The sequence below is a fragment of the Lissotriton helveticus genome, chromosome 1_2, assembly GCF_964261635.1.
Source record: "Lissotriton helveticus chromosome 1_2, aLisHel1.1, whole genome shotgun sequence".
Lineage (NCBI taxonomy): Eukaryota > Metazoa > Chordata > Amphibia > Caudata > Salamandridae > Lissotriton > Lissotriton helveticus.
Genome location: NC_136058.1, coordinates 336,220,950 through 336,243,976, shown reverse-complemented (window position 1 = coordinate 336,243,976; position 23,027 = coordinate 336,220,950). Strand labels below are relative to the sequence as shown.

The window sequence follows — 23,027 nt, the reverse complement described above, 5'->3', positions numbered from 1 at the left end:
CGAGCCCCACGTTGGGCGAAAACGAGTAATTTTCGCAGGATTATTGCATTGGATCTCATATTATGGCAATTAATCTTGCATTAGACATGCAATAACTCCCAAAAATTGTATATCTTTGGTTTCCCATTGGTGGGAAATGTAACTTCAAGATTAGGTAGGGCATTAGTCTAGATTAACATACAGCGATATTACTCCTATTCAAGTACTAAACAGGCCAACCTGAACTGTAAAACATCCCCTAAGTGGAGGTAAGGCATCAGTTAGGAGTGAACTGAACACTCATGTAATGGGCAATTTGACGTCAAATAAAGTGTGGTAGGCATTAACATTACCTTTGAAATGTTATTCTGAGGGAGCACACAGGGGAATTAGCTCAAATGGTAGAGCGCTCGCTTAGCATGCGAGAGGTAGCGGGATCGATGCCCGCATTCTCCATTCTAAAATGTACATACATTTTATTTTTAACTTGTCAGTGCCAAGCTTGTTGCATAGTAAGAACAGATAAATCACAGATGGCTTTCATATATGGTCACATCATAACAACTAAAGGGGTTTTATCAAAAGAGTTTAGGTATTCGTTAGCTTGTGAGAGCAATTTGAGTTCTTATGCAATCTCACAATGACATTTCCACAACTTCCATTTCAATTTTGTCTCCTTTTACTTGACACTCTGTCCACTGAGGGATCTATAAATGATAAGTTCCTTGAAAAACAAGAGTTGAGGAATATCCAGGAACTGGTTTTCTTAATGAAAAACGATCAGTTTGCATACTACTTTAAGGAGGGAGCCCGGCTAGCTCATTCTGTAGAGCATGAGACTCTTAATCTCAGGGTCGTGGGTTCAAGCCCCACGTTGGGCGAAAACACGTAATTTTTGCAGGATTATTTCATTGGCTCTCATAATATGGCAATTAATCTTGCATTAGACATGCAATAACTCCAAAAAAATTGTATATCTTTGGTTTCCCATTGGTGGGAAATGTAACTTCAAGATTAGGTAGGGCATTAGTCTAGATTAACATACAGCGATATTACTCCTATTCAAGTACTAAACAGGCCAACCTGAACTGTAAAACATCCCCTAAGTGGAGGTAAGGCATCAGTTAGGAGTGAACTGAACACTCATGTAATGGGCAATTTGACTTCAAATAAAGTGTGGAAGGCATTAACATTACTTTTGAAATGTTATTCTGAGGAGAGCACACAGGGGAATTAGCTCAAATGGTAGAGCGCTCGCTTAGCATGCGAGAGGTAGCGGGATCGATGCCCGCATTCTCCATTCTAAAATGTACATACATTTTATTTTTAACTTGTCAGTGCCAAGCTTGTTGCATAGTAAGAACAGATAAATCACAGATGGCTTTCATATATGGTCATATCATAATTACTAAAGGGGTTTTATCAAAAGGGTTTAGGTATTCGTTAGCTTGTGAGAGCAATTTGAGTTCTTATGCAATCTCACAATGACATTTCCACAACTTCCATTTCAATTTTGTCTCATTTTACTTGACACTCTGTCCACTGAGGGATCTATAAATGATAAGTTCCTTGAAAAACAAGAGTTGAGGAATATCCAGGAACTGGTTTTCTTAATGAAAAACGATCAGTTTGCATACTACTTTAAAGAGGGAGCCCGGCTAGCTCAGTCGGTAGAGCATGAGACTCTTAATCCCGGCTAGCTCAGTCGGTAGAGCATGAGACTCTTAATCTCAGGGTCGTGGGTTCGAGCCCCACGTTGGGCGAAATCGCGTTATTTTTGCAGGATTATTTCATTGGCTCTCATAATATGGCAATTAATCTTGCATTAGACATGCAATAACTCCCAAAAATTGTATATCTTTGGTTTCCCATTGGTGGGAAATGTAACTTCAAGATTAGGTAGGGCATTAGTCTAGATTAACATACAGCGATATTACTCCTATTCAAGTACTAAACAGGCCAACCTGAACTGTAAAACATCCCCTAAGTGGAGGTAAGGCATCAGTTAGGAGTGAACTGAACACTCATGTAATGGGCAATTTGACGTCAAATAAAGTGTGGTAGGCATTAACATTACCTTTGAAATGTTATTCTGAGGGAGCACACAGGGGAATTAGCTCAAATGGTAGAGCGCTCGCTTAGCATGCGAGAGGTAGCGGGATCGATGCCCGCATTCTCCATTCTAAAATGTACATACATTTTATTTTTAACTTGTCAGTGCCAAGCTTGTTGCATAGTAAGAACAGATAAATCACAGATGGCTTTCATATATGGTCACATCATAACAACTAAAGGGGTTTTATCAAAAGAGTTTAGGTATTCGTTAGCTTGTGAGAGCAATTTGAGTTCTTATGCAATCTCACAATGACATTTCCTCAACTTCCATTTCAATTTTGTCTCATTTTACTTGACACTCTGTCCACTGAGGGATCTATAAATGATAATTTCCTTGAAAAACAAGAGTTGAGGAATATCCAGGAACTGGTTTTCTTAATGAAAAACGATCAGTTTGCATACTACTTTAAGGAGGGAGCCCGGCTAGCTCATTCTGTAGAGCATGAGACTCTTAATCTCAGGGTCGTGGGTTCGAGCCCCACGTTGGGCGAAAACACGTAATTTTTGCAGGATTATTTCATTGGCTCTCATAATATGGCAATTAATCTTGCATTAGACATGCAATAACTCCCAAAAATTGTATATCTTTGGTTTCCCATTGGTGGGAAATGTAACTTCAAGATTAGGTAGGGCATTAGTCTAGATTAACATACAGCGATATTACTCCTATTCAAGTACTAAACAGGCCAACCTGAACTGTAAAACATCCCCTAAGTGGAGGTAAGGCATCAGTTAGGAGTGAACTGAACACTCATGTAATGGGCAATTTGACGTCAAATAAAGTGTGGTAGGCATTAACATTACTTTTGAAATGTTATTCTGAGGGAGCCCACAGGGGAATTAGCTCAAATGGTAGAGCGCTCGCTTAGCATGCGAGAGGTAGCGGGATCGATGACCGCATTCTCCATTCTAAAATGTACATACATTTTATTTTTAACTTGTCATTGCCAAGCTTGTTGCATAGTAAGAACAGATAAATCACAGATGGCTTTCATATATGGTCACATCATAACAACTAAAGGGGTTTTATCAAAAGGGTTTAGGTATTCGTTAGCTTGTGAGAGCAATTTGAGTTCTTATGCAATCTCACAATGACATTTCCACAACTTCCATTTCAATTTTGTCTCCTTTTACTTGACACTCTGTCCACTGAGGGATCTATAAATGATAAGTTCCTTGAAAAACAAGAGTTGAGGAATATCCAGGAACTGGTTTTCTTAATGAAAAACGATCAGTTTGCATACTACTTTAAAGAGAGAGCCCGGCTAGCTCAGTCGGTAGAGCATGAGACTCTTAATCTCAGGGTTGTGGGTTCGAGCCCCACGTTGGGCGAAAACGAGTAATTTTTGCAGGATTATTGCATTGGATCTCATATTATGGCAATTAATCTTGCATTAGACATGCAATAACTCCCAAAAATTGTATATCTTTGGTTTCCCATTGGTGGGAAATGTAACTTCAAGATTAGGTAGGGCATTAGTCTAGATTAACATACAGCGTTATTACTCCTATTCAAGTACTAAACAGGCCAACCTGAACTGTAAAACATCCCCTAAGTGGAGGTAAGGCATCAGTTAGGAGTGAACTGAACACTCATGTAATGGGCAATTTGACGTCAAATAAAGTGTGGTAGGCATTAACATTACTTTTGAAATGTTATTCTGAGGGAGCCCACAGGGGAATTAGCTCAAATGGTAGAGCGCTCGCTTAGCATGCGAGAGGTAGCGGGATCGATGCCCGCATTCTCCATTCTAAAATGTAAATACATTTTATTTTTAACTTGTCATTGCCAAGCTTGTTGCATAGTAAGAACAGATAAATCACAGATGGCTTTCATATATGGTCACATCATAACAACTAAAGGGGTTTTATCAAAAGGGTTTAGGTATTCGTTAGCTTGTGAGAGCAATTTGAGTTCTTATGCAATCTCACAATGACATTTCCACAACTTCCATTTCAATTTTGTCTCCTTTTACTTGACACTCTGTCCACTGAGGGATCTATAAATGATAAGTTCCTTGAAAAACAAGAGTTGAGGAATATCCAGGAACTGGTTTTCTTAATGAAAAACGATTAGTTTGCATACTACTTTAAAGAGAGAGCCCGGCTAGCTCAGTCGGTAGTGCATGAGACTCTTAATATCAGGGTCGTGGGGTCGAGCCCCACGTTGGGCGAAAACAAGTAATTTTCGCAGGATTATTGCATTGGATCTCATATTATGGCAATTAATCTTGCATTAGACATGCAATAACTCCCAAAAATTGTATATCTTTGGTTTCCCATTGGTGGGAAATGTAACTTCAAGATTAGGTAGGGCATTAGTCTAGATTAACATACAGCGATATTACTCCTATTCAAGTACTAAACAGGCCAACCTGAACTGTAAAACATCCCCTAAGTGGAGGTAAGGCATCAGTTAGGAGTGAACTGAACACTCATGTAATGGGCAATTTGACGTCAAATAAAGTGTGGTAGGCATTAACATTACCTTTGAAATGTTATTCTGAGGGAGCACACAGGGGAATTAGCTCAAATGGTAGAGCGCTCGCTTAGCATGCGAGAGGTAGCGGGATCGATGCCCGCATTCTCCATTCTAAAATGTACATACATTTTATTTTTAACTTGTCAGTGCCAAGCTTGTTGCATAGTAAGAACAGATAAATCACAGATGGCTTTCATATATGGTCACATCATAACAACTAAAGGGGTTTTATCAAAAGAGTTTAGGTATTCGTTAGCTTGTGAGAGCAATTTGAGTTCTTATGCAATCTCACAATGACATTTCCACAACTTCCATTTCAATTTTGTCTCATTTTACTTGACACTCTGTCCACTGAGGGATCTATAAATGATAAGTTCCTTGAAAAACAAGAGTTGAGGAATATCCAGGAACTGGTTTTCTTAATGAAAAACGATCAGTTTGCATACTACTTTAAGGAGGGAGCCCGGCTAGCTCATTCTGTAGAGCATGAGACTCTTAATCTCAGGGTCGTGGGTTCGAGCCCCACGTTGGGCGAAAACACGTAATTTTTGCAGGATTATTTCATTGGCTCTCATAATATGGCAATTAATCTTGCATTAGACATGCAATAACTCCAAAAAAATTGTATATCTTTGGTTTCCCATTGGTGGGAAATGTAACTTCAAGATTAGGTAGGGCATTAGTCTAGATTAACATACAGCGATATTACTCCTATTCAAGTACTAAACAGGCCAACCTGAACTGTAAAACATCCCCTAAGTGGAGGTAAGGCATCAGTTAGGAGTGAACTGAACACTCATGTAATGGGCAATTTGACTTCAAATAAAGTGTGGAAGGCATTAACATTACTTTTGAAATGTTATTCTGCGGAGAGCACACAGGGGAATTAGCTCAAATGGTAGAGCGCTCGCTTAGCATGCGAGAGGTAGCGGGATCGATGCCCGCATTCTCCATTCTAAAATGTACATACATTTTATTTTTAACTTGTCAGTGCCAAGCTTGTTGCATAGTAAGAACAGATAAATCACAGATGGCTTTCATATATGGTCATATCATAATTACTAAAGGGGTTTTATCAAAAGGGTTTAGGTATTCGTTAGCTTGTGAGAGCAATTTGAGTTCTTATGCAATCTCACAATGACATTTCCACAACTTCCATTTCAATTTTGTCTCATTTTACTTGACACTCTGTCCACTGAGGGATCTATAAATGATAAGTTCCTTGAAAAACAAGAGTTGAGGAATATCCAGGAACTGGTTTTCTTAATGAAAAACGATCAGTTTGCATACTACTTTAAAGAGGGAGCCCGGCTAGCTCAGTCGGTAGAGCATGAGACTCTTAATCCCGGCTAGCTCAGTCGGTAGAGCATGAGACTCTTAATCTCAGGGTCGTGGGTTCGAGCCCCACGTTGGGCGAAATCGCGTTATTTTTGCAGGATTATTTCATTGGCTCTCATAATATGGCAATTAATCTTGCATTAGACATGCAATAACTCCCAAAAATTGTATATCTTTGGTTTCCCATTGGTGGGAAATGTAACTTCAAGATTAGGTAGGGCATTAGTCTAGATTAACATACAGCGATATTACTCCTATTCAAGTACTAAACAGGCCAACCTGAACTGTAAAACATCCCCTAAGTGGAGGTAAGGCATCAGTTAGGAGTGAACTGAACACTCATGTAATGGGCAATTTGACGTCAAATAAAGTGTGGTAGGCATTAACATTACCTTTGAAATGTTATTCTGAGGGAGCACACAGGGGAATTAGCTCAAATGGTAGAGCGCTCGCTTAGCATGCGAGAGGTAGCGGGATCGATGCCCGCATTCTCCATTCTAAAATGTACATACATTTTATTTTTAACTTGTCAGTGCCAAGCTTGTTGCATAGTAAGAACAGATAAATCACAGATGGCTTTCATATATGGTCACATCATAACAACTAAAGGGGTTTTATCAAAAGAGTTTAGGTATTCGTTAGCTTGTGAGAGCAATTTGAGTTCTTATGCAATCTCACAATGACATTTCCTCAACTTCCATTTCAATTTTGTCTCATTTTACTTGACACTCTGTCCACTGAGGGATCTATAAATGATAAGTTCCTTGAAAAACAAGAGTTGAGGAATATCCAGGAACTGGTTTTCTTAATGAAAAACGATCAGTTTGCATACTACTTTAAGGAGGGAGCCCGGCTAGCTCATTCTGTAGAGCATGAGACTCTTAATCCAGGGTCGTGGGTTCGAGCCCCACGTTGGGCGAAAACACGTAATTTTTGCAGGATTATTTCATTGGCTCTCATAATATGGCAATTAATCTTGCATTAGACATGCAATAACTCCAAAAAAATTGTATATCTTTGGTTTCCCATTGGTGGGAAATGTAACTTCAAGATTAGGTAGGGCATTAGTCTAGATTAACATACAGCGATATTACTCCTATTCAAGTACTAAACAGGCCAACCTGAACTGTAAAACATCCCCTAAGTGGAGGTAAGGCATCAGTTAGGAGTGAACTGAACACTCATGTAATGGGCAATTTGACTTCAAATAAAGTGTGGAAGGCATTAACATTACTTTTGAAATGTTATTCTGAGGAGAGCACACAGGGGAATTAGCTCAAATGGTAGAGCGCTCGCTTAGCATGCGAGAGGTAGCGGGATCGATGCCCGCATTCTCCATTCTAAAATGTACATACATTTTATTTTTAACTTGTCAGTGCCAAGCTTGTTGCATAGTAAGAACAGATAAATCACAGATGGCTTTCATATATGGTCACATCATAATTACTAAAGGGGTTTTATCAAAAGGGTTTAGGTATTCGTTAGCTTGTGAGAGCAATTTGAGTTCTTATGCAATCTCACAATGACATTTCCACAACTTCCATTTCAATTTTGTCTCATTTTACTTGACACTCTGTCCACTGAGGGATCTATAAATGATAAGTTCCTTGAAAAACAAGAGTTGAGGAATATCCAGGAACTGGTTTTCTTAATGAAAAACGATCAGTTTGCATACTACTTTAAAGAGGGAGCCCGGCTAGCTCAGTCGGTAGAGCATGAGACTCTTAATCCCGGCTAGCTCAGTCGGTAGAGCATGAGACTCTTAATCTCAGTGTCGTGGGTTCGAGCCCCACGTTGGGCGAAATCGCGTTATTTTTGCAGGATTATTTCATTGGCTCTCATAATATGGCAATTAATCTTGCATTAGACATGCAATAACTCCCAAAAATTGTATATCTTTGGTTTCCCATTGGTGGGAAATGTAACTTCAAGATTAGGTAGGGCATTAGTCTAGATTAACATACAGCGATATTACTCCTATTCAAGTACTAAACAGGCCAACCTGAACTGTAAAACATCCCCTAAGTGGAGGTAAGGCATCAGTTAGGAGTGAACTGAACACTCATGTAATGGGCAATTTGACTTCAAATAAAGTGTGGAAGGCATTAACATTACTTTTGAAATGTTATTCTGAGGAGAGCACACAGGGGAATTAGCTCAAATGGTAGAGCGCTCGCTTAGCATGCGAGAGGTAGCGGGATCGATGCCCGCATTCTCCATTCTAAAATGTACATACATTTTATTTTTAACTTGTCAGTGCCAAGCTTGTTGCATAGTAAGAACAGATAAATCACAGATGGCTTTCATATATGGTCACATCATAACAACTAAAGGGGTTTTATCAAAAGGGTTTAGGTATTCGTTAGCTTGTGAGAGCAATTTGAGTTCTTATGCAATCTCACAATGACATTTCCACAACTTCCATTTCAATTTTGTCTCATTTTACTTGACACTCTGTCCACTGAGGGATCTATAAATGATAAGTTCCTTGAAAAACAAGAGTTGAGGAATATCCAGGAACTGGTTTTCTTAATGAAAAACGATCAGTTTGCATACTACTTTAAGGAGGGAGCCCGGCTAGCTCATTCTGTAGAGCATGAGACTCTTAATCTCAGGGTCGTGGGTTCGAGCCCCACGTTGGGCGAAAACACGTAATTTTTGCAGGATTATTGAATTGGATCTCATAATATGGCAATTAATCTTGCATTAGACATGCAATAACTCCCAAAAATTGTATATCTTTGGTTTCCCATTGGTGGGAAATGTAACTTCAAGATTAGGTAGGGCATTAGTCTAGATTAACATACAGCGATATTACTCCTATTCAAGTACTAAACAGGCCAACCTGAACTGTAAAACATCCCCTAAGTGAAGGTAAGGCATCAGTTAGGAGTGAACTGAACACTCATGTAATGGGCAATTTGACGTCAAATAAAGTGTGGTTGGCATTAACATTACTTTTGAAATGTTATTCTGAGGGAGCCCACAGGGGAATTAGCTCAAATGGTAGAGCGCTCGCTTAGCATGCGAGAGGTAGCGGGATCGATGCCCGCATTCTCCATTCTAAAATGTACATACATTTTATTTTTAACTTGTCATTGCCAAGCTTGTTGCATAGTAAGAACAGATAAATCACAGATGGCTTTCATATATGGTCACATCATAACAACTAAAGCGGTTTTATCAAAAGGGTTTAGGTATTCGTTAGCTTGTGAGAGCAATTTGAGTTCTTATGCAATCTCACAATGACATGTCCACAACTTCCATTTCAATTTTGTCTCATTTTACTTGACACTCTGTCCACTGAGGGATCTATAACTGATAAGTTCCTTGAAAAACAAGAGTTGAGGAATATCCAGGAACTGGTTTTCTTAATGAAAAACGATCAGTTTGCATACTACTTTAAAGAGGGAGCCCGGCTAGCTCAGTCGGTAGAGCATGAGACTCTCAATCTCAGGGTCGTGGGTTCGAGCCCCACGTTGGGCGAAAATGAGTAATTTTTGCAGGATTATTTCATTGGCTCTCATAATATGGCAATTAATCTTGCATTAGACATGCAATAACTCCAAAAAAATTGTATATCTTTGGTTTCCCATTGGTGGGAAATGTAACTTCAAGATTAGGTAGGGCATTAGTCTAGATTAACATACAGCGATATTACTCCTATTCAAGTACTAAACAGGCCAACCTGAACTGTAAAACATCCCCTAAGTGGAGGTAAGGCATCAGTTAGGAGTGAACTGAACACTCATGTAATGGGCAATTTGACTTCAAATAAAGTGTGGAAGGCATTAACATTACTTTTGAAATGTTATTCTGAGAAGAGCACACAGGGGAATTAGCTCAAATGGTAGAGCGCTCGCTTAGCATGCGAGAGGTAGCGGGATCGATGCCCGCATTCTCCATTCTAAAATGTACATACATTTTATTTTTAACTTGTCAGTGCCAAGCTTGTTGCATAGTAAGAACAGATAAATCACAGATGGCTTTCATATATGGTCACATCATAACAACTAAAGGGGTTTTATCAAAAGGGTTTAGGTATTCGTTAGCTTGTGAGAGCAATTTGAGTTCTTATGCAATCTCACAATGACATTTCCACAACTTCCATTTCAATTTTGTCTCATTTTACTTGACACTCTGTCCACTGAGGGATCTATAAATGATAAGTTCCTTGAAAAACAAGAGTTGAGGAATATCCAGGAACTGGTTTTCTTAATGAAAAACGATCAGTTTGCATACTACTTTAAAGAGGGAGCCCGGCTAGCTCAGTCGGTAGAGCATGAGACTCTTAATCTCAAGGTCGTGGGTTCGAGCCCCACGTTGGGCGAAAACACGTAATTTTTGCAGGATTATTTCATTGGCTCTCATAATATGGCAATTAATCTTGCATTAGACATGCAATAACTCCCAAAAATTGTATATCTTTGGTTTCCCATTGGTGGGAAATGTAACTTCAAGATTAGGTAGGGCATTAGTCTAGATTAACATACAGCGATATTACTCCTATTCAAGTACTAAACAGGCCAACCTGAACTGTAAAACATCCCCTAAGTGAAGGTAAGGCATCAGTTAGGAGTGAACTGAACACTCATGTAATGGGCAATTTGACGTCAAATAAAGTGTGGTAGGCATTAACATTACTTTTGAAATGTTATTCTGAGGGCGCCCACAGGGGAATTAGCTCAAATGGTAGAGCGCTCGCTTAGCATGCGAGAGGTAGCGGGATCGATGCCCGCATTCTCCATTCTAAAATGTACATACATTTTATTTTTAACTTGTCATTGCCAAGCTTGTTGCATAGTAAGAACAGATAAATCACAGATGGCTTTCATATATGGTCACATCATAACAACTAAAGCGGTTTTATCAAAAGGGTTTAGGTATTCGTTAGCTTGTGAGAGCAATTTGAGTTCTTATGCAATCTCACAATGACATTTCCACAACTTCCATTTCAATTTTGTCTCATTTTACTTGACACTCTGTCCACTGAGGGATCTATAAATGATAAGTTCCTTGAAAAACAAGAGTTGAGGAATATCCAGGAACTGGTTTTCTTAATGAAAAACGATCAGTTTGCATACTACTTTAAAGAGGGAGCCCGGCTAGCTCAGTCGGTAGAGCATGAGACTCTTAATCCTGGCTAGCTCAGTCGGTAGAGCATGAGACTCTTAATCTCAGGGTCGTGGGTCGTGGGGCCCCACGTTGGGCGAAAACGAGTAATTTTTGCAGGATTATTTCATTGGCTCTCATAATATGGCAATTAATCTTGCATTAGACGTGCAATAACTCCCAAAAATTGTATATCTTTGGTTTCCCATTGGTGGGAAATGTAACTTCAAGATTAGGTAGGGCATTAGTCTAGATTAACATACAGCGATATTACTCCTATTCAAGTACTAAACAGGCCAACCTGAACTGTAAAACATCCCCTAAGTGGAGGTAAGGCATCAGTTTGGAGTGAACTGAACACTCATGTAATGGGCAATTTGACTTCAAATAAAGTGTGGAAGGCATTAACATTACTTTTGAAATGTTATTCTGAGGAGAGCACACAGTGGAATTAGCTCAAATGGTAGAGCGCTCGCTTAGCATGCGAGAGGTAGTGGGATCGATGCCCACATTCTCCATTCTAAAATGTACATACATTTTATTTTTAACTTGTCAGTGCCAAGCTTGTTGCATAGTAAGAACAGATAAATCACAGATGGCTTTCATATATGGTCACATCATAATTACTAAAGGGGTTTTATCAAAAGGGTTTAGGTATTCGTTAGCTTGTGAGAGCAATTTGAGTTCTTATGCAATCTCACAATGACATTTCCACAACTTCCATTTCAATTTTGTCTCATTTTACTTGACACTCTGTCCACTGAGGGATCTATAAATGATAAGTTCCTTGAAAAACAAGAGTTGAGGAATATCCAGGAACTGGTTTTCTTAATGAAAAACGATCAGTTTGCATACTACCAAAAAGAGGGAGCCCGGCTAGCTCAGTCGGTAGAGCATGAGACTCTTAATCCCGGCTAGCTCAGTCGGTAGAGCATGAGACTCTTAATCTCATTGTCGTGGGTTCGAGCCCCACGTTGGGCGAAATCGCGTTATTTTTGCAGGATTATTTCATTGGCTCTCATAATATGGCAATTAATCTTGCATTAGACATGCAATAACTCCCAAAAATTGTATATCTTTGGTTTCCCATTGGTGGGAAATGTAACTTCAAGATTAGGTAGGGCATTAGTCTAGATTAACATACAGCGATATTACTCCTATTCAAGTACTAAACAGGCCAACCTGAACTGTAAAACATCCCCTAAGTGGAGGTAAGGCATCAGTTAGGAGTGAACTGAACACTCATGTAATGGGCAATTTGACTTCAAATAAAGTGTGGAAGGCATTAACATTACTTTTGAAATGTTATTCTGAGGAGAGCACACAGGGGAATTAGCTCAAATGGTAGAGCGCTCGCTTAGCATGCGAGAGGTAGCGGGATCGATGCCCGCATTCTCCATTCTAAAATGTACATACATTTTATTTTTAACTTGTCAGTGCCAAGCTTGTTGCATAGTAAGAACAGATAAATCACAGATGGCTTTCATATATGGTCACATCATAACAACTAAAGGGGTTTTATCAAAAGGGTTTAGGTATTCGTTAGCTTGTGAGAGCAATTTGAGTTCTTATGCAATCTCACAATGACATTTCCACAACTTCCATTTCAATTTTGTCTCATTTTACTTGACACTCTGTCCACTGAGGGATCTATAAATGATAAGTTCCTTGAAAAACAAGAGTTGAGGAATATCCAGGAACTGGTTTTCTTAATGAAAAACGATCAGTTTGCATACTACTTTAAGGAGGGAGCCCGGCTAGCTCATTCTGTAGAGCATGAGACTCTTAATCTCAGGGTCGTGGGTTCGAGCCCCACGTTGGGCGAAAACACGTAATTTTTGCAGGATTATTTCATTGGCTCTCATAATATGGCAATTAATCTTGCATTAGACATGCAATAACTCCCAAAAATTGTATATCTTTGGTTTCCCATTGGTGGGAAATGTAACTTCAAGATTAGGTAGGGCATTAGTCTAGATTAACATACAGCGATATTACTCCTATTCAAGTACTAAACAGGCCAACCTGAACTGTAAAACATCCCCTAAGTGAAGGTAAGGCATCAGTTAGGAGTGAACTGAACACTCATGTAATGGGCAATTTGACGTCAAATACAGTGTGGTTGGCATTAACATTACTTTTGAAATGTTATTCTGAGGGAGCCCACAGGGGAATTAGCTCAAATGGTAGAGCGCTCGCTTAGCATGCGAGAGGTAGCGGGATCGATGCCCGCATTCTCCATTCTAAAATGTACATACATTTTATTTTTAACTTGTCATTGCCAAGCTTGTTGCATAGTAAGAACAGATAAATCACAGATGGCTTTCATATATGGTCACATCATAACAACTAAAGCGGTTTTATCAAAAGGGTTTAGGTATTCGTTAGCTTGTGAGAGCAATTTGAGTTCTTATGCAATCTCACAATGACATGTCCACAACTTCCATTTCAATTTTGTCTCATTTTACTTGACACTCTGTCCACTGAGGGATCTATAACTGATAAGTTCCTTGAAAAACAAGAGTTGAGGAATATCCAGGAACTGGTTTTCTTAATGAAAAACGATCAGTTTGCATACTACTTTAAAGAGGGAGCCCGGCTAGCTCAGTCGGTAGAGCATGAGACTCTCAATCTCAGGGTCGTGGGTTCGAGCCCCACGTTGGGCGAAAACGAGTAATTTTTGCAGGATTATTTCATTGGCTCTCATAATATGGCAATTAATCTTGCATTAGACATGCAATAACTCCAAAAAAATTGTATATCTTTGGTTTCCCATTGGTGGGAAATGTAACTTCAAGATTAGGTAGGGCATTAGTCTAGATTAACATACAGCGATATTACTCCTATTCAAGTACTAAACAGGCCAACCTGAACTGTAAAACATCCCCTAAGTGGAGGTAAGGCATCAGTTAGGAGTGAACTGAACACTCATGTAATGGGCAATTTGACTTCAAATAAAGTGTGGAAGGCATTAACATTACTTTTGAAATGTTATTCTGAGAAGAGCACACAGGGGAATTAGCTCAAATGGTAGAGCGCTCGCTTAGCATGCGAGAGGTAGCGGGATCGATGCCCGCATTCTCCATTCTAAAATGTACATACATTTTATTTTTAACTTGTCAGTGCCAAGCTTGTTGCATAGTAAGAACAGATAAATCACAGATGGCTTTCATATATGGTCACATCATAACAACTAAAGGGGTTTTATCAAAAGGGTTTAGGTATTCGTTAGCTTGTGAGAGCAATTTGAGTTCTTATGCAATCTCACAATGACATTTCCACAACTTCCATTTCAATTTTGTCTCATTTTACTTGACACTCTGTCCACTGAGGGATCTATAAATGATAAGTTCCTTGAAAAACAAGAGTTGAGGAATATCCAGGAACTGGTTTTCTTAATGAAAAACGATCAGTTTGCATACTACTTTAAAGAGGGAGCCCGGCTAGCTCAGTCGGTAGAGCATGAGACTCTTAATCTCAAGGTCGTGGGTTCGAGCCCCACGTTGGGCGAAAACACGTAATTTTTGCAGGATTATTTCATTGGCTCTCATAATATGGCAATTAATCTTGCATTAGACATGCAATAACTCCCAAAAATTGTATATCTTTGGTTTCCCATTGGTGGGAAATGTAACTTCAAGATTAGGTAGGGCATTAGTCTAGATTAACATACAGCGATATTACTCCTATTCAAGTACTAAACAGGCCAACCTGAACTGTAAAACATCCCCTAAGTGAAGGTAAGGCATCAGTTAGGAGTGAACTGAACACTCATGTAATGGGCAATTTGACGTCAAATAAAGTGTGGTAGGCATTAACATTACTTTTGAAATGTTATTCTGAGGGCGCCCACAGGGGAATTAGCTCAAATGGTAGAGCGCTCGCTTAGCATGCGAGAGGTAGCGGGATCGATGCCCGCATTCTCCATTCTAAAATGTACATACATTTTATTTTTAACTTGTCATTGCCAAGCTTGTTGCATAGTAAGAACAGATAAATCACAGATGGCTTTCATATATGGTCACATCATAACAACTAAAGCGGTTTTATCAAAAGGGTTTAGGTATTCGTTAGCTTGTGAGAGCAATTTGAGTTCTTATGCAATCTCACAATGACATTTCCACAACTTCCATTTCAATTTTGTCTCATTTTACTTGACACTCTGTCCACTGAGGGATCTATAAATGATAAGTTCCTTGAAAAACAAGAGTTGAGGAATATCCAGGAACTGGTTTTCTTAATGAAAAACGATCAGTTTGCATACTACTTTAAAGAGGGAGCCCGGCTAGCTCAGTCGGTAGAGCATGAGACTCTTAATCCTGGCTAGCTCAGTCGGTAGAGCATGAGACTCTTAATCTCAGGGTCGTGGGTCGTGGGGCCCCACGTTGGGCGAAAACGAGTAATTTTTGCAGGATTATTTCATTGGCTCTCATAATATGGCAATTAATCTTGCATTAGACATGCAATAACTCCAAAAAAATTGTATATCTTTGGTTTCCCATTGGTGGGAAATGTAACTTCAAGATTAGGTAGGGCATTAGTCTAGATTAACATACAGCGATATTACTCCTATTCAAGTACTAAACAGGCCAACCTGAACTGTAAAACATCCCCTAAGTGGAGGTAAGGCATCAGTTAGGAGTGAACTGAACACTCATGTAATGGGCAATTTGACTTCAAATAAAGTGTGGAAGGCATTAACATTACTTTTGAAATGTTATTCTGAGAAGAGCACACAGGGGAATTAGCTCAAATGGTAGAGCGCTCGCTTAGCATGCGAGAGGTAGCGGGATCGATGCCCGCATTCTCCATTCTAAAATGTACATACATTTTATTTTTAACTTGTCAGTGCCAAGCTTGTTGCATAGTAAGAACAGATAAATCACAGATGGCTTTCATATATGGTCACATCATAACAACTAAAGGGGTTTTATCAAAAGGGTTTAGGTATTCGTTAGCTTGTGAGAGCAATTTGAGTTCTTATGCAATCTCACAATGACATTTCCACAACTTCCATTTCAATTTTGTCTCATTTTACTTGACACTCTGTCCACTGAGGGATCTATAAATGATAAGTTCCTTGAAAAACAAGAGTTGAGGAATATCCAGGAACTGGTTTTCTTAATGAAAAACGATCAGTTTGCATACTACTTTAAAGAGGGAGCCCGGCTAGCTCAGTCGGTAGAGCATGAGACTCTTAATCTCAAGGTCGTGGGTTCGAGCCCCACGTTGGGCGAAAACACGTAATTTTTGCAGGATTATTTCATTGGCTCTCATAATATGGCAATTAATCTTGCATTAGACATGCAATAACTCCCAAAAATTGTATATCTTTGGTTTCCCATTGGTGGGAAATGTAACTTCAAGATTAGGTAGGGCATTAGTCTAGATTAACATACAGCGATATTACTCCTATTCAAGTACTAAACAGGCCAACCTGAACTGTAAAACATCCCCTAAGTGAAGGTAAGGCATCAGTTAGGAGTGAACTGAACACTCATGTAATGGGCAATTTGACGTCAAATAAAGTGTGGTAGGCATTAACATTACTTTTGAAATGTTATTCTGAGGGCGCCCACAGGGGAATTAGCTCAAATGGTAGAGCGCTCGCTTAGCATGCGAGAGGTAGCGGGATCGATGCCCGCATTCTCCATTCTAAAATGTACATACATTTTATTTTTAACTTGTCATTGCCAAGCTTGTTGCATAGTAAGAACAGATAAATCACAGATGGCTTTCATATATGGTCACATCATAACAACTAAAGCGGTTTTATCAAAAGGGTTTAGGTATTCGTTAGCTTGTGAGAGCAATTTGAGTTCTTATGCAATCTCACAATGACATTTCCACAACTTCCATTTCAATTTTGTCTCATTTTACTTGACACTCTGTCCACTGAGGGATCTATAAATGATAAGTTCCTTGAAAAACAAGAGTTGAGGAATATCCAGGAACTGGTTTTCTTAATGAAAAACGATCAGTTTGCATACTACTTTAAAGAGGGAGCCCGGCTAGCTCAGTCGGTAGAGCATGAGACTCTTAATCCTGGCTAGCTCAGTCGGTAGAGCATGAGACTCTTAATCTCAGGGTCGTGGGTCGTGGGGCCCCACGTTGGGCGAAAACGAGTAATTTTTGCAGGATTATTTCATTGGCTCTCATAATATGGCAATTAATCTTGCATTAGACGTGCAATAACTCCCAAAAATTGTATATCTTTGGTTTCCCATTGGTGGGAAATGTAACTTCAAGATTAGGTAGGGCATTAGTCTAGATTAACATACAGCGATATTACTCCTATTCAAGTACTAAACAGGCCAACCTGAACTGTAAAACATCCCCTAAGTGGAGGTAAGGCATCAGTTAGGAGTGAACTGAACACTCATGTAATGGGCAATTTGACTTCAAATAAAGTGTGGAAGGCATTAACATTACTTTTGAAATGTTATTCTGAGGAGAGCACACAGGGGAATTAGCTCAAATGGTAGAGCGCTCGCTTAGCATGCGAGAGGTAGCGGGATCGATGCCCGCATTCTCCATTCTAAAATGTACTTACATTTTATTTTTAACTTGTCAGTGCCAAGCTTGTTGCATAGTAAGAACAGATAAATCACTGATGGCTTTCATATATGGTCACATCATAACAACTAAAGGGGTTTTATCAAAAGGGTTTAGGTATTCGTTAGCTTGTGAGAGCAATTTGAGTTCTTATGCAATCTCACAATGACATTTCCACAACTTCCATTTCAATTTTGTCTCATTTTACTTGACACTCTGTCCACTGAGGGATCTATAAATGATAAGTTCCTTGAAAAACAAGAGTTGAGGAATATCCAGGAACTGGTTTTCTTAATGAAAAACGATCAGTTTGCATACTACTTTAAAGAGGGAGCCCGGCTAGCTCAGTCGGTAGAGCATGAGACTCTTAATCTCAGGGTCGTGGGTTCGAGCCCCACGTTGGGCGAAATCGCGTAATTTTTGCAGGATTATTTCATTGGCTCTCATAATATGGCAATTAATCTTGCATTAGACATGCAATAACTCCCAAAAATTGTATATCTTTGGTTTCCCATTGGTGGGAAATGTAACTTCAAGATTAGGTAGGGCATTAGTCTAGATTAACATACAGCGATATTACTCCTATTCAAGTACTAAACAGGCCAACCTGAACTGTAAAACATCCCCTAAGTGAAGGTAAGGCATCAGTTAGGAGTGAACTGAACACTCATGTAATGGGCAATTTGACGTCAAATAAAGTGTGGTAGGCATTAACATTACTTTTGAAATGTTATTCTGAGGGCGCCCACAGGGGAATTAGCTCAAATGGTAGAGCGCTCGCTTAGCATGCGAGAGGTAGCGGGATCGATGCCCGCATTCTCCATTCTAAAATGTACATACATTTTATTTTTAACTTGTCATTGCCAAGCTTGTTGCATAGTAAGAACAGATAAATCACAGATGGCTTTCATATATGGTCACATCATAACAACTAAAGCGGTTTTATCAAAAGGGTTTAGGTATTCGTTAGCTTGTGAGAGCAATTTGAGTTCTTATGCAATCTCACAATGACATTTCCACAACTTCCATTTCAATTTTGTCTCATTTTACTTGACACTCTGTCCACTGAGGGATCTATAAATGATAAGTTCCTTGAAAAACAAGAGTTGAGGAATATCCAGGAACTGGTTTTCTTAATGAAAAACGATCAGTTTGCATACTACTTTAAAGAGGGAGCCCGGCTAGCTCAGTCGGTAGAGCATGAGACTCTTAATCTCAGGGTCGTGGGTTCGAGCCCCACGTTGGGCGAAATCGCGTAATTTTTGCAGGATTATTTCATTGGCTCTCATAATATGGCAATTAATCTTGCATTAGACATGCAATAACTCCCAAAAATTGTATATCTTTGGTTTCCCATTGGTGGGAAATGTAACTTCAAGATTAGGTAGGGCATTAGTCTAGATTAACATACAGCGATATTACTCCTATTCAAGTACTAAACAGGCCAACCTGAACTGTAAAACATCCCCTAAGTGAAGGTAAGGCATCAGTTAGGAGTGAACTGAACACTCATGTAATGGGCAATTTGACGTCAAATAAAGTGTGGTAGGCATTAACATTACTTTTGAAATGTTATTCTGAGGGCGCCCACAGGGGAATTAGCTCAAATGGTAGAGCGCTCGCTTAGCATGCGAGAGGTAGCGGGATCGATGCCCGCATTCTCCATTCTAAAATGTACATACATTTTATTTTTAACTTGTCATTGCCAAGCTTGTTGCATAGTAAGAACAGATAAATCACAGATGGCTTTCATATATGGTCACATCATAACAACTAAAGCGGTTTTATCAAAAGGGTTTAGGTATTCGTTAGCTTGTGAGAGCAATTTGAGTTCTTATGCAATCTCACAATGACATTTCCACAACTTCCATTTCAATTTTGTCTCATTTTACTTGACACTCTGTCCACTGAGGGATCTATAAATGATAAGTTCCTTGAAAAACAAGAGTTGAGGAATATCCAGGAACTGGTTTTCTTAATGAAAAACGATCAGTTTGCATACTACTTTAAAGAGGGAGCCCGGCTAGCTCAGTCGGTAGAGCATGAGACTCTTAATCCTGGCTAGCTCAGTCGGTAGAGCATGAGACTCTTAATCTCAGGGTCGTGGGTCGTGGGGCCCCACGTTGGGCGAAAACGAGTAATTTTTGCAGGATTATTTCATTGGCTCTCATAATATGGCAATTAATCTTGCATTAGACGTGCAATAACTCCCAAAAATTGTATATCTTTGGTTTCCCATTGGTGGGAAATGTAACTTCAAGATTAGGTAGGGCATTAGTCTAGATTAACATACAGCGATATTACTCCTATTCAAGTACTAAACAGGCCAACCTGAACTGTAAAACATCCCCTAAGTGGAGGTAAGGCATCAGTTAGGAGTGAACTGAACACTCATGTAATGGGCAATTTGACTTCAAATAAAGTGTGGAAGGCATTAACATTACTTTTGAAATGTTATTCTGAGGAGAGCACACAGGGGAATTAGCTCAAATGGTAGAGCGCTCGCTTAGCATGCGAGAGGTAGCGGGATCGATGCCCGCATTCTCCATTCTAAAATGTACATACATTTTATTTTTAACTTGTCAGTGCCAAGCTTGTTGCATAGTAAGAACAGATAAATCACTGATGGCTTTCATATATGGTCACATCATAACAACTAAAGGGGTTTTATCAAAAGGGTTTAGGTATTCGTTAGCTTGTGAGAGCAATTTGAGTTCTTATGCAATCTCACAATGACATTTCCACAACTTCCATTTCAATTTTGTCTCATTTTACTTGACACTCTGTCCACTGAGGGATCTATAAATGATAAGTTCCTTGAAAAACAAGAGTTGAGGAATATCCAGGAACTGGTTTTCTTAATGAAAAACGATCAGTTTGCATACTACTTTAAAGAGGGAGCCCGGCTAGCTCAGTCGGTAGAGCATGAGACTCTTAATCTCAGGGTCGTGGGTTCGAGCCCCACGTTGGGCGAAATCGCGTAATTTTTGCAGGATTATTTCATTGGCTCTCATAATATGGCAATTAATCTTGCATTAGACATGCAATAACTCCCAAAAATTGTATATCTTTGGTTTCCCATTGGTGGGAAATGTAACTTCAAGATTAGGTAGGGCATTAGTCTAGATTAACATACAGCGATATTACTCCTATTCAAGTACTAAACAGGCCAACCTGAACTGTAAAACATCCCCTAAGTGAAGGTAAGGCATCAGTTAGGAGTGAACTGAACACTCATGTAATGGGCAATTTGACGTCAAATAAAGTGTGGTAGGCATTAACATTACTTTTGAAATGTTATTCTGAGGGAGCCCACAGGGGAATTAGCTCAAATGGTAGAGCACTCGCTTAGCATGTGAGAGGTAGCGGGATCGATGCCCGCATTCTCCATTCTAAAATGTACATACATTTTATTTTTAACTTGTCATTGCCAAGCTTGTTGCATAGTAAGAACAGATAAATCACAGATGGCTTTCATATATGGTCACATCATAACAACTAAAGCGGTTTTATCAAAAGGGTTTAGGTATTCGTTAGCTTGTGAGAGCAATTTGAGTTCTTATGCAATCTCACAATGACATTTCCACAACTTCCATTTCAATTTTGTCTCATTTTACTTGACACTCTGTCCACTGAGGGATCTATAAATGATAAGTTCCTTGAAAAACAAGAGTTGAGGAATATCCAGGAACTGGTTTTCTTAATGAAAAACGATCAGTTTGCATACTACTTTAAAGAGGGAGCCCGGCTAGCTCAGTCGGTAGAGCATGAGACTCTTAATCCTGGCTAGCTCAGTCGGTAGAGCATGAGACTCTTAATCTCAGGGTCGTGGGTCGTGGGGCCCCACGTTGGGCGAAAACGAGTAATTTTTGCAGGATTATTTCATTGGCTCTCATAATATGGCAATTAATCTTGCATTAGACGTGCAATAACTCCCAAAAATTGTATATCTTTGGTTTCCCATTGGTGGGAAATGTAACTTCAAGATTAGGTAGGGCATTAGTCTAGATTAACATACAGCGATATTACTCCTATTCAAGTACTAAACAGGCCAACCTGAACTGTAAAACATCCCCTAAGTGGAGGTAAGGCATCAGTTAGGAGTGAACTGAACACTCATGTAATGGGCAATTTGACTTCAAATAAAGTGTGGAAGGCATTAACATTACTTTTGAAATGTTATTCTGAGGAGAGCACACAGGGGAATTAGCTCAAATGGTAGAGCGCTCGCTTAGCATGCGAGAGGTAGCGGGATCGATGCCCGCATTCTCCATTCTAAAATGTACATACATTTTATTTTTAACTTGTCAGTGCCAAGCTTGTTGCATAGTAAGAACAGATAAATCAAAGATGGCTTTCATATATGGTCACATCATAACAACTAAAGGGGTTTTATCAAAAGGGTTTAGGTATTCGTTAGCTTGTGAGAGCAATTTGAGTTCTTATGCAATCTCACAATGACATTTCCATAACTTCCATTTCAATTTTGTCTCATTTTACTTGACACTCTGTCCACTGAGGGATCTATAAATGATAAGTTCCTTGAAAAACAAGAGTTGAGGAATATCCAGGAACTGGTTTTCTTAATGAAAAACGATCAGTTTGCATACTACTTTAAAGAGGGAGCCCGGCTAGCTCAGTCGGTAGAGCATGAGACTCTTAATCTCAGGGTCGTGGGTTCGAGCCCCACGTTGGGCGAAATCGCGTAATTTTTGCAGGATTATTTCATTGGCTCTCATAATATGGCAATTAATCTTGCATTAGACATGCAATAACTCCCAAAAATTGTATATCTTTGGTTTCCCATTGGTGGGAAATGTAACTTCAAGATTAGGTAGGGCATTAGTCTAGATTAACATACAGCGATATTACTCCTATTCAAGTACTAAATAGGCCAACCTGAACTGTAAAACATCCCCTAAGTGAAGGTAAGGCATCAGTTAGGAGTGAACTGAACACTCATGTAATGGGCAATTTGACGTCAAATAAAGTGTGGTAGGCATTAACATTACTTTTGAAATGTTATTCTGAGGGAGCCCACAGGGGAATTAGCTCAAATGGTAGAGCACTCGCTTAGCATGCGAGAGGTAGCGGGATCGATGCCCGCATTCTCCATTCTAAAATGTACATACATTTTATTTTTAACTTGTCATTGCCAAGCTTGTTGCATAGTAAGAACAGATAAATCACAGATATCTTTCATATATGGTCACATCATAACAACTAAAGCGGTTTTATCAAAAGGGTTTAGGTATTCGTTAGCTTGTGAGAGCAATTTGAGTTCTTATGCAATCTCACAATGACATTTCCACAACTTCCATTTCAATTTTGTCTCATTTTACTTGACACTCTGTCCACTGAGGGATCTATAAATGATAAGTTCCTTGAAAAACAAGAGTTGAGGAATATCCAGGAACTGGTTTTCTTACTGAAAAACGATCAGTTT

At 39.3% G+C, this 23,027-nt stretch overlaps 36 non-coding genes across 36 annotated transcripts; all 36 read left to right on the top strand.

Moving 5' to 3' along the window:
• Positions 1 to 362: 362 nt before the first annotated feature.
• TRNAA-AGC (transfer RNA alanine (anticodon AGC)) lies at positions 363 to 435 on the top strand. Its single transcript has one exon. It is a non-coding gene; the product is annotated as a tRNA-Ala (tRNA).
• A 771-nt stretch (positions 436 to 1,206) lies between these two features.
• On the top strand, positions 1,207 to 1,279 carry TRNAA-AGC (transfer RNA alanine (anticodon AGC)). Its single transcript has one exon. It is a non-coding gene; the product is annotated as a tRNA-Ala (tRNA).
• A 390-nt stretch (positions 1,280 to 1,669) lies between these two features.
• TRNAK-CUU (transfer RNA lysine (anticodon CUU)) lies at positions 1,670 to 1,742 on the top strand. The gene has a single exon. It is a non-coding gene; the product is annotated as a tRNA-Lys (tRNA).
• Positions 1,743 to 2,086: 344 nt separating this feature from the next.
• Positions 2,087 to 2,159, top strand: TRNAA-AGC (transfer RNA alanine (anticodon AGC)). Its single transcript has one exon. It is a non-coding gene; the product is annotated as a tRNA-Ala (tRNA).
• A 1,194-nt stretch (positions 2,160 to 3,353) lies between these two features.
• Positions 3,354 to 3,426, top strand: TRNAK-CUU (transfer RNA lysine (anticodon CUU)). Its single transcript has one exon. It is a non-coding gene; the product is annotated as a tRNA-Lys (tRNA).
• Positions 3,427 to 3,770: 344 nt separating this feature from the next.
• TRNAA-AGC (transfer RNA alanine (anticodon AGC)) lies at positions 3,771 to 3,843 on the top strand. The gene has a single exon. It is a non-coding gene; the product is annotated as a tRNA-Ala (tRNA).
• A 769-nt stretch (positions 3,844 to 4,612) lies between these two features.
• On the top strand, positions 4,613 to 4,685 carry TRNAA-AGC (transfer RNA alanine (anticodon AGC)). Its single transcript has one exon. It is a non-coding gene; the product is annotated as a tRNA-Ala (tRNA).
• A 771-nt stretch (positions 4,686 to 5,456) lies between these two features.
• Positions 5,457 to 5,529, top strand: TRNAA-AGC (transfer RNA alanine (anticodon AGC)). The gene has a single exon. It is a non-coding gene; the product is annotated as a tRNA-Ala (tRNA).
• Positions 5,530 to 5,881: 352 nt separating this feature from the next.
• TRNAK-CUU (transfer RNA lysine (anticodon CUU)) lies at positions 5,882 to 5,992 on the top strand. The gene is made up of 2 exons: positions 5,882 to 5,918; positions 5,957 to 5,992. It is a non-coding gene; the product is annotated as a tRNA-Lys (tRNA).
• Positions 5,993 to 6,336: 344 nt separating this feature from the next.
• Positions 6,337 to 6,409, top strand: TRNAA-AGC (transfer RNA alanine (anticodon AGC)). The gene has a single exon. It is a non-coding gene; the product is annotated as a tRNA-Ala (tRNA).
• Positions 6,410 to 7,179: 770 nt separating this feature from the next.
• On the top strand, positions 7,180 to 7,252 carry TRNAA-AGC (transfer RNA alanine (anticodon AGC)). Its single transcript has one exon. It is a non-coding gene; the product is annotated as a tRNA-Ala (tRNA).
• An 808-nt stretch (positions 7,253 to 8,060) lies between these two features.
• On the top strand, positions 8,061 to 8,133 carry TRNAA-AGC (transfer RNA alanine (anticodon AGC)). Its single transcript has one exon. It is a non-coding gene; the product is annotated as a tRNA-Ala (tRNA).
• A 769-nt stretch (positions 8,134 to 8,902) lies between these two features.
• On the top strand, positions 8,903 to 8,975 carry TRNAA-AGC (transfer RNA alanine (anticodon AGC)). Its single transcript has one exon. It is a non-coding gene; the product is annotated as a tRNA-Ala (tRNA).
• Positions 8,976 to 9,327: 352 nt separating this feature from the next.
• On the top strand, positions 9,328 to 9,400 carry TRNAE-CUC (transfer RNA glutamic acid (anticodon CUC)). Its single transcript has one exon. It is a non-coding gene; the product is annotated as a tRNA-Glu (tRNA).
• A 346-nt stretch (positions 9,401 to 9,746) lies between these two features.
• TRNAA-AGC (transfer RNA alanine (anticodon AGC)) lies at positions 9,747 to 9,819 on the top strand. The gene has a single exon. It is a non-coding gene; the product is annotated as a tRNA-Ala (tRNA).
• Positions 9,820 to 10,171: 352 nt separating this feature from the next.
• TRNAK-CUU (transfer RNA lysine (anticodon CUU)) lies at positions 10,172 to 10,244 on the top strand. The gene has a single exon. It is a non-coding gene; the product is annotated as a tRNA-Lys (tRNA).
• A 344-nt stretch (positions 10,245 to 10,588) lies between these two features.
• On the top strand, positions 10,589 to 10,661 carry TRNAA-AGC (transfer RNA alanine (anticodon AGC)). The gene has a single exon. It is a non-coding gene; the product is annotated as a tRNA-Ala (tRNA).
• Positions 10,662 to 12,352: 1,691 nt separating this feature from the next.
• TRNAA-AGC (transfer RNA alanine (anticodon AGC)) lies at positions 12,353 to 12,425 on the top strand. The gene has a single exon. It is a non-coding gene; the product is annotated as a tRNA-Ala (tRNA).
• Positions 12,426 to 13,194: 769 nt separating this feature from the next.
• Positions 13,195 to 13,267, top strand: TRNAA-AGC (transfer RNA alanine (anticodon AGC)). The gene has a single exon. It is a non-coding gene; the product is annotated as a tRNA-Ala (tRNA).
• Positions 13,268 to 13,619: 352 nt separating this feature from the next.
• Positions 13,620 to 13,692, top strand: TRNAE-CUC (transfer RNA glutamic acid (anticodon CUC)). Its single transcript has one exon. It is a non-coding gene; the product is annotated as a tRNA-Glu (tRNA).
• Positions 13,693 to 14,038: 346 nt separating this feature from the next.
• Positions 14,039 to 14,111, top strand: TRNAA-AGC (transfer RNA alanine (anticodon AGC)). The gene has a single exon. It is a non-coding gene; the product is annotated as a tRNA-Ala (tRNA).
• A 352-nt stretch (positions 14,112 to 14,463) lies between these two features.
• TRNAK-CUU (transfer RNA lysine (anticodon CUU)) lies at positions 14,464 to 14,536 on the top strand. The gene has a single exon. It is a non-coding gene; the product is annotated as a tRNA-Lys (tRNA).
• Positions 14,537 to 14,880: 344 nt separating this feature from the next.
• Positions 14,881 to 14,953, top strand: TRNAA-AGC (transfer RNA alanine (anticodon AGC)). Its single transcript has one exon. It is a non-coding gene; the product is annotated as a tRNA-Ala (tRNA).
• An 811-nt stretch (positions 14,954 to 15,764) lies between these two features.
• Positions 15,765 to 15,837, top strand: TRNAA-AGC (transfer RNA alanine (anticodon AGC)). Its single transcript has one exon. It is a non-coding gene; the product is annotated as a tRNA-Ala (tRNA).
• A 352-nt stretch (positions 15,838 to 16,189) lies between these two features.
• TRNAK-CUU (transfer RNA lysine (anticodon CUU)) lies at positions 16,190 to 16,262 on the top strand. The gene has a single exon. It is a non-coding gene; the product is annotated as a tRNA-Lys (tRNA).
• A 344-nt stretch (positions 16,263 to 16,606) lies between these two features.
• On the top strand, positions 16,607 to 16,679 carry TRNAA-AGC (transfer RNA alanine (anticodon AGC)). Its single transcript has one exon. It is a non-coding gene; the product is annotated as a tRNA-Ala (tRNA).
• Positions 16,680 to 17,489: 810 nt separating this feature from the next.
• On the top strand, positions 17,490 to 17,562 carry TRNAA-AGC (transfer RNA alanine (anticodon AGC)). The gene has a single exon. It is a non-coding gene; the product is annotated as a tRNA-Ala (tRNA).
• Positions 17,563 to 17,914: 352 nt separating this feature from the next.
• Positions 17,915 to 17,987, top strand: TRNAK-CUU (transfer RNA lysine (anticodon CUU)). Its single transcript has one exon. It is a non-coding gene; the product is annotated as a tRNA-Lys (tRNA).
• A 344-nt stretch (positions 17,988 to 18,331) lies between these two features.
• TRNAA-AGC (transfer RNA alanine (anticodon AGC)) lies at positions 18,332 to 18,404 on the top strand. The gene has a single exon. It is a non-coding gene; the product is annotated as a tRNA-Ala (tRNA).
• A 352-nt stretch (positions 18,405 to 18,756) lies between these two features.
• TRNAK-CUU (transfer RNA lysine (anticodon CUU)) lies at positions 18,757 to 18,829 on the top strand. Its single transcript has one exon. It is a non-coding gene; the product is annotated as a tRNA-Lys (tRNA).
• Positions 18,830 to 19,173: 344 nt separating this feature from the next.
• TRNAA-AGC (transfer RNA alanine (anticodon AGC)) lies at positions 19,174 to 19,246 on the top strand. Its single transcript has one exon. It is a non-coding gene; the product is annotated as a tRNA-Ala (tRNA).
• Positions 19,247 to 20,056: 810 nt separating this feature from the next.
• Positions 20,057 to 20,129, top strand: TRNAA-AGC (transfer RNA alanine (anticodon AGC)). Its single transcript has one exon. It is a non-coding gene; the product is annotated as a tRNA-Ala (tRNA).
• Positions 20,130 to 20,481: 352 nt separating this feature from the next.
• On the top strand, positions 20,482 to 20,554 carry TRNAK-CUU (transfer RNA lysine (anticodon CUU)). Its single transcript has one exon. It is a non-coding gene; the product is annotated as a tRNA-Lys (tRNA).
• A 1,227-nt stretch (positions 20,555 to 21,781) lies between these two features.
• TRNAA-AGC (transfer RNA alanine (anticodon AGC)) lies at positions 21,782 to 21,854 on the top strand. The gene has a single exon. It is a non-coding gene; the product is annotated as a tRNA-Ala (tRNA).
• Positions 21,855 to 22,206: 352 nt separating this feature from the next.
• TRNAK-CUU (transfer RNA lysine (anticodon CUU)) lies at positions 22,207 to 22,279 on the top strand. The gene has a single exon. It is a non-coding gene; the product is annotated as a tRNA-Lys (tRNA).
• A 344-nt stretch (positions 22,280 to 22,623) lies between these two features.
• TRNAA-AGC (transfer RNA alanine (anticodon AGC)) lies at positions 22,624 to 22,696 on the top strand. Its single transcript has one exon. It is a non-coding gene; the product is annotated as a tRNA-Ala (tRNA).
• The last annotated feature ends 331 nt before the right edge of the window (positions 22,697 to 23,027 follow it).